The 12,477-nt window shown below is 38.9% G+C and overlaps 1 protein-coding gene across 5 annotated transcripts in view; it reads left to right on the top strand.

The window, feature by feature from the left end:
• The first annotated feature begins 7,907 nt into the window (after positions 1 to 7,907).
• Positions 7,908 to 12,477, top strand: part of LOC121277508 (sorbin and SH3 domain-containing protein 2-like) — a 315,758-nt gene continuing 311,188 nt past the window's right edge. For 4 of the 5 annotated variants that reach the window (XM_041187079.1, XM_041187087.1, XM_041187081.1 and 1 more), the window contains exon 1: positions 7,908 to 8,420. The gene's annotated coding sequence lies outside the window, so the exon portion shown is untranslated. The remainder of the gene's footprint in view (positions 8,421 to 12,477) is intronic. The other variant, XM_041187078.1, reaches the window with a different exon arrangement.

Raw genomic sequence — 12,477 nt, forward strand, 5'->3', positions numbered from 1 at the left:
TTAGGGACCATATGTTCAGTCCCATCATCTAAATCATTGATGTAGATTGTAAGTAGTTGAGGCCTCTGCATTGATCCCTGTGGCACTCCACTAGTAACATCTTGCCAACCTGAAAATGAGACATTTATGCCTACTCTCTGCTTCCTGTTAGCTAACCAATCCTCTATTCATGCTAATATCTTATCCGCTACACTACGAGCTCTTATTTTGTGAAGTAACCTTTGATGTGGCACCTTATCAAATGCCATTTGGAAATCTAAGTGCACCACATCTACAGGTTTTACTTTATTAACATTGCTTGTTACTTCCCCAAGTAATTCTAATAAATTGGTCAAACACAATTTCCCTTTCACAAAACTATGTTGACTCCACCTGATTGCAATACAATGCTCTAAATGTCCTACTAATGCCTTCTTAATAATGGACTCTAGCAATTTCCTTATGATAGCCATTAGGTTAACTGGCAAATAGCTTCCTGCCTTCTGTCTCCAGCCTTTCTTGAATAGAGGTGTTACATTAGTGATTTTCCAAACCCACTGGGACCTTTCCAGAACCATTTGGAAATATTGGACATTGATTGGAAATTGATCCACAATTTTGGAAGATTACAACCAATGCTACTATCTCTTCAAACTCTCACTGCTGCCTCTAGGTAACCCTCTATCTCTGGTAATTAACTTGTGACTTCCACAGCTTCTGGAGTCTGGGAAAAAGTAGAAAAAGGAGAATTTCTTTCCTCCTTTGCCCTGAATTTCCATGTGTACTGAATTCCCAACTATTCATTCAAGCAGTCTCCTCTCCATGCCATTTGAAAATCTGTCTGCTTATATAGAGCCTCTGATGACTCACTAGCTAACTCAGTTTTCTGTCACAGTAATTAACACATATTGAACAAACTACTTTCAGCTGCTTAACAGATAACTACTATAGCCAGGCAGCTCCCTGTTTAACTACGCTATTTAACTCACTTGAGGTTTGAAATTTCCATGTCAGGACCTGACTTGGAAGCTAAATTTAAACTTGAGAACTTACCACATCAACCCAATTCCCTACTACACACTCAGTCTCACTCTGGCATAGTCTCCTCTCAGTGCATCCCATTTCTCAACCTGGTTCGCCAAATTATACAACTTATTCCCCTTTTCTACAAGCATATCTCAATTTAAGTGCAATTCTGGTGTAAATTTTGCAATGTTTGTGACAGAGAATTGAATCTTCAATCCTGAAATTTCAGTATTTTCCTTACCTTTCATTATCCCTGTACCATGGGTTTGACCCGAACTTGATCTAGTACCCTAATAGTACAAAAAGCATCAAGGCCACTGCTTAGCCATACTAATTAGCCCCTGATCCATAGATGTCTGCTCCATACTGCTTTAGAAATGGCAGATTTGGACTACAGGTCAAAATTCATGCAGTTGTTTACACCCTCAAGCCAATTACTAGAGGGGATTCTGACTTTCAGTAATGGCATCAGGGTCAGAGCAATTTATTTCAGGATTGATGGAGTTGGTTAAGCCGAGAAAGTTAATTATTACAAGAGGTCCAGGTCACCAGAAGATTAAATCTCACAGGAAGCTCACTTCCTCCTTTGCAATGCCAATACCAGAAGGATCTCCTTCCTCAACTTCCTCAAGGAAGCGAGAAACAAGAATGTTCCCAGACTTGCAGGGCATTGACTGGATACAACGGGAAATTGCAAACATACAATATCAGGATTAGAGTTTAAGAACCCAGGCAACTTCAAAATTATTCTAGAACACAAGTGCTCAAGACTTTGCAGTTTTATTGATCAAACTAAAATTGCTTCCCCAACCACATCAATCAAAAAAAACCTAGATAAATGTTTTCCATTCAAGACAGCTTAAATAATTTTATTTTCTTCAACACCCACAGAAGCTAAGAAATGCAAGGGACTGCACAATCTCAACCCCAGTATATCAAACATAGGCCATGGCAGGTTAGACTACACCGAGGAGAATAGTAAGAAATCAGCTAATCCATTTGCAATTCTCTGTTTAACCGGTCAAAAATTACATCCAACCTAAAGGAACTATTCATAAGGTCTTTGAACTGTAGTAAACAACCTCTTATTGAAGGCAAAATACTGTGACTGCTGGAAATCTGAGATAAAAACAGAAAATCCTGGAAATACGCGGCAGGTTAGACAGCACCTGTGGAGAGAGAAACAGAGTAAATGCTTCAGGTCTACAAACCTTCTGTTTTTAGTACACTATTCGTTGTTTTTTTTTAAATCAGGCCACATTGGACTATATTTTTTTAACAAAAACATTAAGCAATTGAAAAAAAAGAGTTTTCAGTTTTTCTGTACAGTCAGGACTTTAAATGAGATTTTTTTTTAATTGATCAAAAACAGGCCAATACAAAGGCACCATTCAAAAATAAACACTTGCCATTCCTATTGATCAACCATGCATTAATGTTTCCCTCAATATTTATTCAACCCAAAGTGCTATTTTGGCATGTTATTACTTTCTTAATGAAGCAGTTAAATATTGCAAACATTTCCTCATATTTCAGTATTTACGAAATTTTTAAGAGTTGAATGTTAAATCCAGACAAGCCAATAAGAACTATTTTGCAGAAGTTGTAAGCACCGGGCCCTTAACATTCCATTCTATTCACACACTTGCGTTACAAACCAATCTTCAACTACATGTACCATTGTACGTATCTCTCCATGATCGTTCTGTTTTGAATGTCTCTGTCTCAGTCCACTGCTCAATTTTAATCCTTTTGACCCCCACATAGTTCTCCAGTCAAGGAACAAGTCTAGTTTTCTATTTGTAATAAAATAGATTTTATTTTCCACATGATAGAGTCAGACAGCCCCAAGTGGCAGACTTGACATTCCTTCAATAACTGGCCCTTCTATTGTTCCTGAAGTATTTCAACTGTGTCCTTCCTAGGGCATAGAATTCATAGGGGTCAAATTCCAAACCCAACTGGGGAGCTTGTGACCCGGGCAGGGAAGCTGATTTCTGTAGATGTCGAGCCTCAGCTCATCTTTCTCAAAAGCTTTCCCTGCAAAAATTGTACCTCCCTCAGGGCATTAAAATTATCAGTAACCACTGCTTGTTCCCTATGGCACTGTGTACCAAAACCAATTGAACGTGCATTGGTATACGGCTTAAACAAAAACAGAATTACCTGGAAAAACTCAGCAGGTCTGGCAGCATCGGCGGAGAAGAAAAGAGTTGACGTTTCGAGTCCTCATGACCCTTCGACAGAACTTGCGTTCGAGTCCAAGAAAGAGTTGAAATATAAGCTGGTTTAAAGTGTGTGTGTGGGGGGCGGAGAGATAGAGAGACAAAGAGGTGGGGGGGGGGGAGGGGGGGTGTGGTTGTAGGGACAAACAAGCAGTGATAGAAGCAGATCATCAAAAGATGTCAACGACAATAGTACAATAGAACACATAGGTGTTAAAATTAAAGTTGGTGATATTATCTAAACGAATGTGCTAATTAAGAATGGATGGTAGGGCACTCAAGGTATAGCTCTAGTGGGTTTTTTTTTATATAATGGAAATAGGTGGGAAAAGGAAAATCTTTATAATTTATTGGAAAAAAAAAGGGAAGGGGGAAACAGAAAGCGGGTGGGGATGGGGGAGGGAGCTTTGAAACTGACGCCTCTAGAGTAATTCAGAGACTGATCTTGAGCTATACTGCTGGCTGTGCATCATTCTCTGCTCAGGCAAAACACACCCTTGGGTACAGATTTTACATTCGTGCACAGGCTTTCAAATGTTGCTTACATATTCAATGCAATCAAATGGCTCTTTACTAAATATAAAATAATATAGTATTGGCTATCCGTCACTAGTGAGGATGATTGTCCATGAGTCTGGAGATGGATGATGATGCCAATTTGGGATCTGCAGACCTTACGGCATGCAGGACATTTGTTGTCATGTGGGATGTCAGATTGTGTAGTATCAGTTGGGGTCATGGCCGCTCTTGCTTTCCCTCTTCATTTTGTTGGCGTTGGGTCTCAAAATGCTGGGATCCCTCCCACAGACTCTGCTGCCATCTGGTTCAATCCAAGGAGTTGATGTCAATGTTGCATTTCTTCATGTTATCTTTGTTATCCTCGAAGTGCTTCTTGAGTCCTCCTCCAGTGCTCTGCCATGACTAAGCTGGGAGAAGAAGTCCTGCTTTTGGAGCCTGGTATCTGGAATCTGAACTATATGACGAACCCAATGAAGCAGATGATGGGTGATCTTGGCTTCAATGCCTGGGGTGCCTGCTTGTGAGAGCTCACTGATGTTGGTGCATCTGTCCTCCCACTTAATATGTAAGATCATCCGCAGGAGCACTGATGGTATGACTCCAGTGCTTTGAGGCACCCCCTATTTGTTGCTGATATTTCAGCACCGCACAATAAGAAAGGGATCATGACCAATAGTTAAAATCTAAATGCAAACAGTTTTCTAGAAGTCAGGTTAGATGACATTAAATTGAATCCAGGCTGAATTCACTGAAGTGTAGCTGCAAATTCTGTGTTAATCTGCATGAGTTGAATCCATGCAAAGTATGTAATATAAACGGACAAGAAAACATTCATCAGTCAATCTGCATCTTCAAGGTGAGCTTTCCTCCTGTAGGTTTTTTTTTGGTAACAGAGCCCTAAAAAAAACTTTCAGCTGGAGCAGGATTTTCCTTCATTTAACTGAGGTGATCTTATTGAATGGCGGAGCAGCCAAGAGAGGACATATTACCATCCCTGCTCCTATTTCTTACCTTTTTCTGTTCTGGGTGTATCTTTTTGAGACTCTATTGGAAACACAAGCCTAAGGCAATCTCTACCACACTTTTGCCAGAATGGTAGAAAATATTTGCTATCAGTTTTGATGGCATCAAATCTAAAACTGAACACAATGAGAAACAACTGAGATATGTAAAGATCTTAAGCAGATCTCATGTGCTGTTATTCTCATTTTGTTTTAATAGCACTGAGAGGACACTGAGAAACAGCATACAGTAATAACTGTTTATTCAACATGAAATCTTTAAAAGTGAATGCGCTTTCAATTACAAACTGTAAGCGTGGCAGCATCAGCCCAGGCAGAAGACAGTTATGATGTTGGCAGAGAAGAACAGTCTGTATTTTTAACTTACCCTTAAAGTGTGGTATCAGGACAAACTGATAAGGGTTGGGCTATGGGGAAAAAGTTGGGAATTGAGCTAATTTTGGCCCCACAATGGGTCGAATGACCTTCTTCTGTGCTGTGTGATTCCATGTGTTAATGATTTTAGGATAGAAGGAGTAGATGTTAGGGAACACCATCCCTCTCAACTTGTTTCACTGCAGACCACAATGTGTAATATGTGAGCAGACAGTTTAACACATTTATCAGAATGAGCAGAACCCAATGTCATTGCATAGCACTTACAAAATAAAGCTTCTGTGTTATCTTTCTTGATCACGAGTACAAATATAAATGAAAAATAATTTTATTTGTGTATTTATTAATTCTTGGGATGTGGACCATCCCATTTATTGCCTATCTCTCTTACCTGGAAACATGTGTGAATTGCTAGACAACTTCTTAGGGTAGTTAAGAATCAACTGCATTGGTGTGAGCCTTGGATTACATATAGGCCAAATCGAGTAAAGAATGGTAGGTTTTATTCCCTAAAGGACATTTGTGAATTAATTGGGTTTTTATGACAGATTGACAGCTTTGTGGTCACTTTTACTGATGCCCAATTCTTATTTCTAGACATTTAAACCCAAATCAAATTCTCAAACTGACATGGTGTGATTTGAAGTCATGTTCTCTGGATTATTAACCTATGTCACTGAATAAATAGCTCAGTAAAATAACCACAATGCTATTGTATTCAGTAACATAATGATACAGAATGAAAAGATTATGCTTCTTTTTAAGATTTATTTTTAAACTGATGATGAGAATTTTGCTTCCTTTCAATTTTCTCACATCCTCACCTGAAGATGTTAACTTATTCTTGGTATGTTACTATGGTTATATTTCCTTGTATATAGTGGTTGTTGGACTCTATGGCTCAGTGTTGCACAAGGAAGGGCATTTATCACAATACCCTATTGGTAACTCTTTAACTTAACTAGCCTTGGAGTTAGATAGAAAATTAACAGAACTATTGGGGGTATTCTGTTAAGTTCTGGGTAGCTCACTTTGGGAAGAATGTGAAAGCATTAGAGAGGGTAGAAATTAATTATGAGAATAGTTCCAGGCATGAAGGACTTCAGTTGCAGAGATAGATTAGAGAAGCTGGGGACTGTTCTCCTTAGAGAAAAGAAGGTTGGGAAGAAATTTGATAGAGGCATTCAAAAGCGCGAAGGGTCTGAACCAAGTAGATAGGAAGAGATTGTTCCCATTGGCAGAAGGACCAGAGGACAATGACTTAAAGTGAATGGTAAAAGAAACAAAGGTAACATGAGGAAAATCTTTTATACGCTGTGAGTGGTTAGGATCTGGAAGTAGGGTGGAGGCAGATTCAGTCAGGACTTTCAGAGGGGAATTTGATAATTATCTGAAGGGGGAAAAGTGCAGGGCTATGGGGAAAAAGCAGTATAGTAGGACTAGGTGACTTGCTCTTGCAGAGAGCTGGCATGAACACAATGGGTTGAATGACCTCCTTCTATGCTGTAACCATTCTGTGATCCTTCATTTCTCTTTGATGGTTAAATAGATGATGTGGAATCTATGATATTGTAGAGTGTATTTTATACATTGAGTGGCTTTTTATTGTTCTCCTTTTCCTATGCTTTCATTAATTCCATTGCAGCAGTTGGAACATTTTACATCTGGCTAAATTGGAAGTACTGTCTTTTAGTTGTTTCTTGATACAAATAATTGGATACTTGTCAGTCAGATAAAATAATTTGCTAAAGTAGTACATTATATTTTCATGAAGTTGTACCTTGATCCAAACAGCTGCATTGTTATATTGTTTAGGATTTTAGATCATTTGGATGCTTTTAATGCTTGAAATTTAGATTTCTTTTATGGAGGCATCAGTAATTAAACATTACCACACAATTCTACTTTAGTAAAGCAAGATGTAAACAAAATGGGGGAAGTCATGTGCAGTACTACAATAACAATCCATTGGCATTCCAGTGGAAATTCTGCAAGACGCAGGCGTATGCAACTATTGTCTGAATACTAACTCTTAACTGAACCCATGGTGGTCGGAAGAAGTCTTTGTTCAGAGAAGGATTCTTTACCTCTAAATGAGCAATCTACCTTGTTAGCTACTTGCTGACTAGGGTGTGGTTAAAGAGTCTTGTAGTGGTAATATAAAGGTTAGAGAGTAAAATTATATTTCAAACATATTGCTGAAAAAATTATAACTGATTGGGTGAAATGTTTATTATAATTATCTATATTAAAAACTCCCCATAAATATTTTGACAGATTCATAATTTTCCTACAACATAAAGAAATAAAGTGTATTTGTAAAATAAAAATAGCCACAATATTTTACTTTTGCTCAGCGATAATATCTGCATTATAATCTATTAATAAATTGTACTGCAACATCCCCAGTAATAGCGATAGTATTTGATGGGTTTCTACACAAGCAGTATGCATTGCATCAGTAGTAAAGTACTCCAGGGATGGTTTATGCTATATAATTGTCAAATGTAAAGTTTGCTGATGCAGTGAATTATATAGCCAAGTTTAAGCTGCGAATAAAACTGCATTTAGATTTTTTTTAAAGGCACATTGGATCTGCTATTCTATTCTTCCCATTGACCTGCACATGATCTGCCATGCCTGCAGCACAAATCTCTCTGTTGCTTGTTGCCATGGTTACAAAAAGCTAATGGTAAACCAATGGGCTTTCTGCAGCATTGCTGAAAAGGACCAGCCATTTTGGTTATGGGAACACACTGGAATAATGCTCTGCTTTATCCAGCAATAAAACCAGCTATTGAGGAGAAAGTCCTGCATTCCAGATGATTCTTGTGTCTCAAAATGCCACCTCACTAATGCTTGACTATCAGGCTGTTAATTGTTGCTTCTGAACTAAATTGAAAAAAAATCTGGAGTGCAAAGGGACAGATCTACACGCATCTGCTATCAGGGAAACACAGGCAGCGTTTTGTGTGGTAAAAGAGCGTTTTGCTGTAATGTTACCTTAACAGTGTAACTGTTGTCTGCAAATGCTGAGCAAGTAGAAGGGTGTAGCCCCGCTCTGACACTGTTTATGTACATTTTCTGCTGCTTTATTTGGACAGACTCCACTGAAGAAGCAGGTGTGTGATTTATCTGGGCTTCAGATAGGCTGCAGCCACTCTGGTTTTATATGCTGCTTCCAGCCAGGCTGCTGCATTTGGGACATCTGCTGTGAAGAGACTTGAGTTAAACCTGGTCAGTCGGGCTGCTCAGCTGGTCTCTCTCGTTTAAGGTAAGCTGAAATTATGTGTATTTCCCCTTTAATGACAGGGAAAGGAAATTGAGCGCACTAATGCAGTTTCAGTGGCTGTTGGAGTGTGCGAGTGTTTCTACCCGAGAAACAATTCACCTCTAATACCACAAAGCTGCCAGTCTTTATACTTCAATACTTGCCATTAAACTGGGGTCATTGTGTTCACTGTAATTGTAGTTTAAAAGCCCCGCTTCCCAATTTCGCGGGGGCTCCCACATCGATAGTTGTAAAAATCATACCACACCGCTGTTCAAGGACAGCAGTTTGTGATGTTCACATTGTACAAACGTATACACGGTACTCGCATGCTGGTCAAACAGTTGGAGCTACCAGCCATCAGAATGTACAGTGACAACGTTCCCCAGAGAAAGACAAACCCTCATTAAAAATTAAAAACTGTACAATTTAAAAAAAAAACTACACTGACGTCTTTGACAAACTCGGACTGGTCTTTGTTTTCTTTTTATGGTGGTTATAAATTGCAAACGCTGCAGAATTTGTGTTCCGGCGTCTGATGGATTATTTAAACATGAACCTATGATCAGTGTGAGATTAAATTGTATTATGGCACCGTGTCCATTCTGTCCAGCCGTGTAAAGAGCTGGGAAAAGGCTTTGTTGGCCAGTTTTAAAGATCTGCTCAAACTCAAATTATGTTTATTTCTCACTGCAGGCATCATTAACTGGTAAAGCTGTTTTTAATATTTAATCTCAGGCCACCGGAAAATAATCACTTCCTCAGCTAATTCCTTCCTATTAAAATCATTCTGGTTAACTTGAGTGGTCTTGAAGCGTGCAATAAATTTCATGGTGACAAAGGAAAATTGTCATGAAATGTAGCATGCATCTTACTTGTTCTGTAACTGTAGGTGTGGCAAGTTGTGTTTTGCAAATGTCCTCAAGATATATTTGTTTTCTTGCTCTCTGGAGTGGAAAAACAAAAGAAATGCATTCTGGAATGCAAGAGTAAAGATCATTCAGTAGACTTTTTTGACACCCCTTTTGACTGAGTATAAAACTATATCTGTGCTGGCTCAATCAGGTTTTCTTCTAAAGGAAATGTGTGCAATTTATATATTATCATCAGTGCAGTATAATTACTGAGAATTTTGCTGTATACATTCTGTGCGCTCATACACCATATCCTTACCCTGTGGTGGTTTTGTTTTGCAAATGCTGCTTTTGCCATCAATGTTAAATAAGATTTTTGTGGCAATTTCAATCATATTTTCAGGAATCTCCTTGTTTAGGGAGGGTAGTGAACCCCTAGGTCTGCTAACTTGTGGACGTAAAATATATATTCCCCATAAATTATGAAGATAGCCAGACACTGGTACTTTCTGAAAAAAACTTAACTTTCATTGCTGACAAATCTTTCAATGGTTATAGCTTCCACATTAATAGAGAATTTTTTGTCTGCAAAAGATGCTTTATGCATTGTCACAAAATACAGTCTTTATGCAGAGGATTTGCTTCTGTTCTTGAATTTTTGCTGTGGTTATATCAGTTATAATTGATGCATTATCATGCTCTAACTTCAAATTTTTGAAAATAGTTTAGACTGAAATAACAATTTGAAAAATCTATCAAGATTGTTTCTTTATAGATCAATCAAGGATTATGCTGTCTTGTGGCTCTAATAATACCTTTCTCCTTTTTGGTAAATTGTAGCCTATTATAACGAGACCCTTCTGTCACCCAGATAAGTTAGGTTAGGTAAAAACCAAAAAAGATCTTTCTGCCAAAAGATTCATGACTGTATTTATCACAATTTCTGTTTCTGTCTAGAAGGAGGTCATTTTTAATGACCTAGACAATGAATCTTTTATCTCGCTACAAGAATGATATTTTAATCATCCAAAACTGACTAGGGATTCCTGGAAATCTATTAGCTGCATGCTGCAAAACCTATCTAAAATTAGCCTCTTCTCTCCCCTGTCTCACATTATTACCACCCTAATACTCCCCAAGAGTATTCCTTTCAATTGGGGGGTGGGGAGATCTCTGCTGGTTTGCTATTTGTAGTGAAATTCCAACATGTTCTTTATACAAATATTTGCAATTTCACTAGGGACAAGATAAAATTTCCTGACTGCAGCATCCTCCCCAATGACAGGAGGTTATCTACCTAATGGATCAGCCAAAGGGAAAAAAATAGCCTTCCGATCTTTTAACAAGCTGCATTTTTTTTTTACTCCTAATCACCATAATCATTGAGTTCTCTGCCTAAAGGCAGGTCTGACCCACAGCGCGACGACCTCCCCCACAGGCAGGGCATAGAGGCAGGTTCTAAATCCACCCCAGCCGGAATGAATATTCACCCTGCACTGTTGGCACCCATCTGAACCACACTGGCCATCCAGCCACCTGAGCCAACTGGCCCCCGAAGTAGCCTTAGTTGCTATGGCAACATAGGCTTTCACATGCATGCTGTAGCCTGCTGCTATAGGTAGTGATGGTAGAGGCTCCAATTTCTTTCCATCACATGGCTGATCAGGGATCTCTCTCACTCTTACTGCCTGCCATTGGCGTGTGTTGGAAGGCTTTGTAAGTTGATATCTGTTTGGCTGCATTATGAAGGTAGCTTCCTTGGCCATCAAGTCCTGGATGGGGTTTGAACCCGGAGCTCCTACTTTACCTAGCACTCATCCTCTTCTAGCTGTGTCAAGGTGTGTCACTTTCTGTCTTTCTATCTCCACTGTGTGTGTGTTCAAGCTCCATGCTTGAATTTCAGCGCATAATGTTTCAGGAAGCATTGGAGGTATTGTTTCTTGGAAGAAACGATATCCAACTGAACCCCTATTCTGGTGGTTCAGGGAATTCTTAAAGATCCCATGACATTTTCATTGAAGACTATAGATTTCTTCCAGTGTGCTGGCACATGTTTCTTCTCAAAACCAATATCACCAATAAACAGGCTCTCAGTTATTTATCCCAATTACTCTTTAGTGGGACTTTACTGTGTGTAGAAGCTTACATAACAGCAGTGACTGCACTACACGAATACTAATTGGTTGTGAAAGGTTTGAGGGCATCCTAAAAACATGATCAGGCTCTCTACAAATGCAAGCTTATTGTGAAGAAAGTCTAGACGGTGAGTGAGACACATGCATGAGTTCTTGAAGATTCTGGGAGAATCAAGAAAACATTATTTATTAAGCAGCTACCATTACAAATAAAATGGACATAATGACTAGAAGTACAATAACTATCATTGAGAAAGTTGACAACTGCACTTGTGATTTCATTACGTTCAGATCTCTCAGTTAAAAGGGCCCAGCTTTAATGTACCTGAATCTAAATTTCAGAATCAAAATGGGGCATTTGCTGACCTTTATGTCTGTGCTGTTAAGCTGTTGTTAGGGCAATGGAGACATTCATATGGGCTGCTGCATGTTTAGACTGTGTCAGGGGCTTCAAAGTAGATGTCTTTTTTTTAAAACCAGCCCAGTCCCAGTCACAAGTCTTCTGTACTGGTTAATAAGTTATCAGGTACACTCAATGAGTCAATAGAAAAATCAAACACTGCACTAGCGCCACCCCATTGCTAATATACCAGTAATCCACTTTCCATATTCCCTTCCTATGATTATACAGTTAAGAGCAAAAATTGTAGAAGGGACCATTTAACTTTGATATCAAGATCAAGAGCTCCCTTCAGAGCTGAAAAAGAGATTTTCTGAAATTGCCTTTGGCTTAGGAAGGAGCTCTTGGTCAACCAGTGAAGCGACTACGTGCAGTTTTAACTGCTGTTGGTGCAACTCGGTGCGTGGGAACCTCCTGATTATGATAATGATCATGTCCCTGAAACACAAAATGAGGGGTTGTGTTTTCCTCAGGACGGATGGAGATTCCGCACTGCCCCAAGTGGACTGGGATTTTGGGGTCAAGTTGTTTATGTCCATGATAGTGGGCCAAAAACATTGATCGTTTTTCTTTACTTTGTGCATCAGAATACTGCATTACTGAATGTGTGCCCATTTTAAAAAAATATTGAACTTTGGTCAAGGATACAACAAAGCTAAAAAGTTAAAATT

This window comes from Carcharodon carcharias, chromosome 4 (genome assembly GCF_017639515.1).
Source record: "Carcharodon carcharias isolate sCarCar2 chromosome 4, sCarCar2.pri, whole genome shotgun sequence".
In the NCBI taxonomy this organism is placed as follows: domain Eukaryota; kingdom Metazoa; phylum Chordata; class Chondrichthyes; order Lamniformes; family Lamnidae; genus Carcharodon; species Carcharodon carcharias.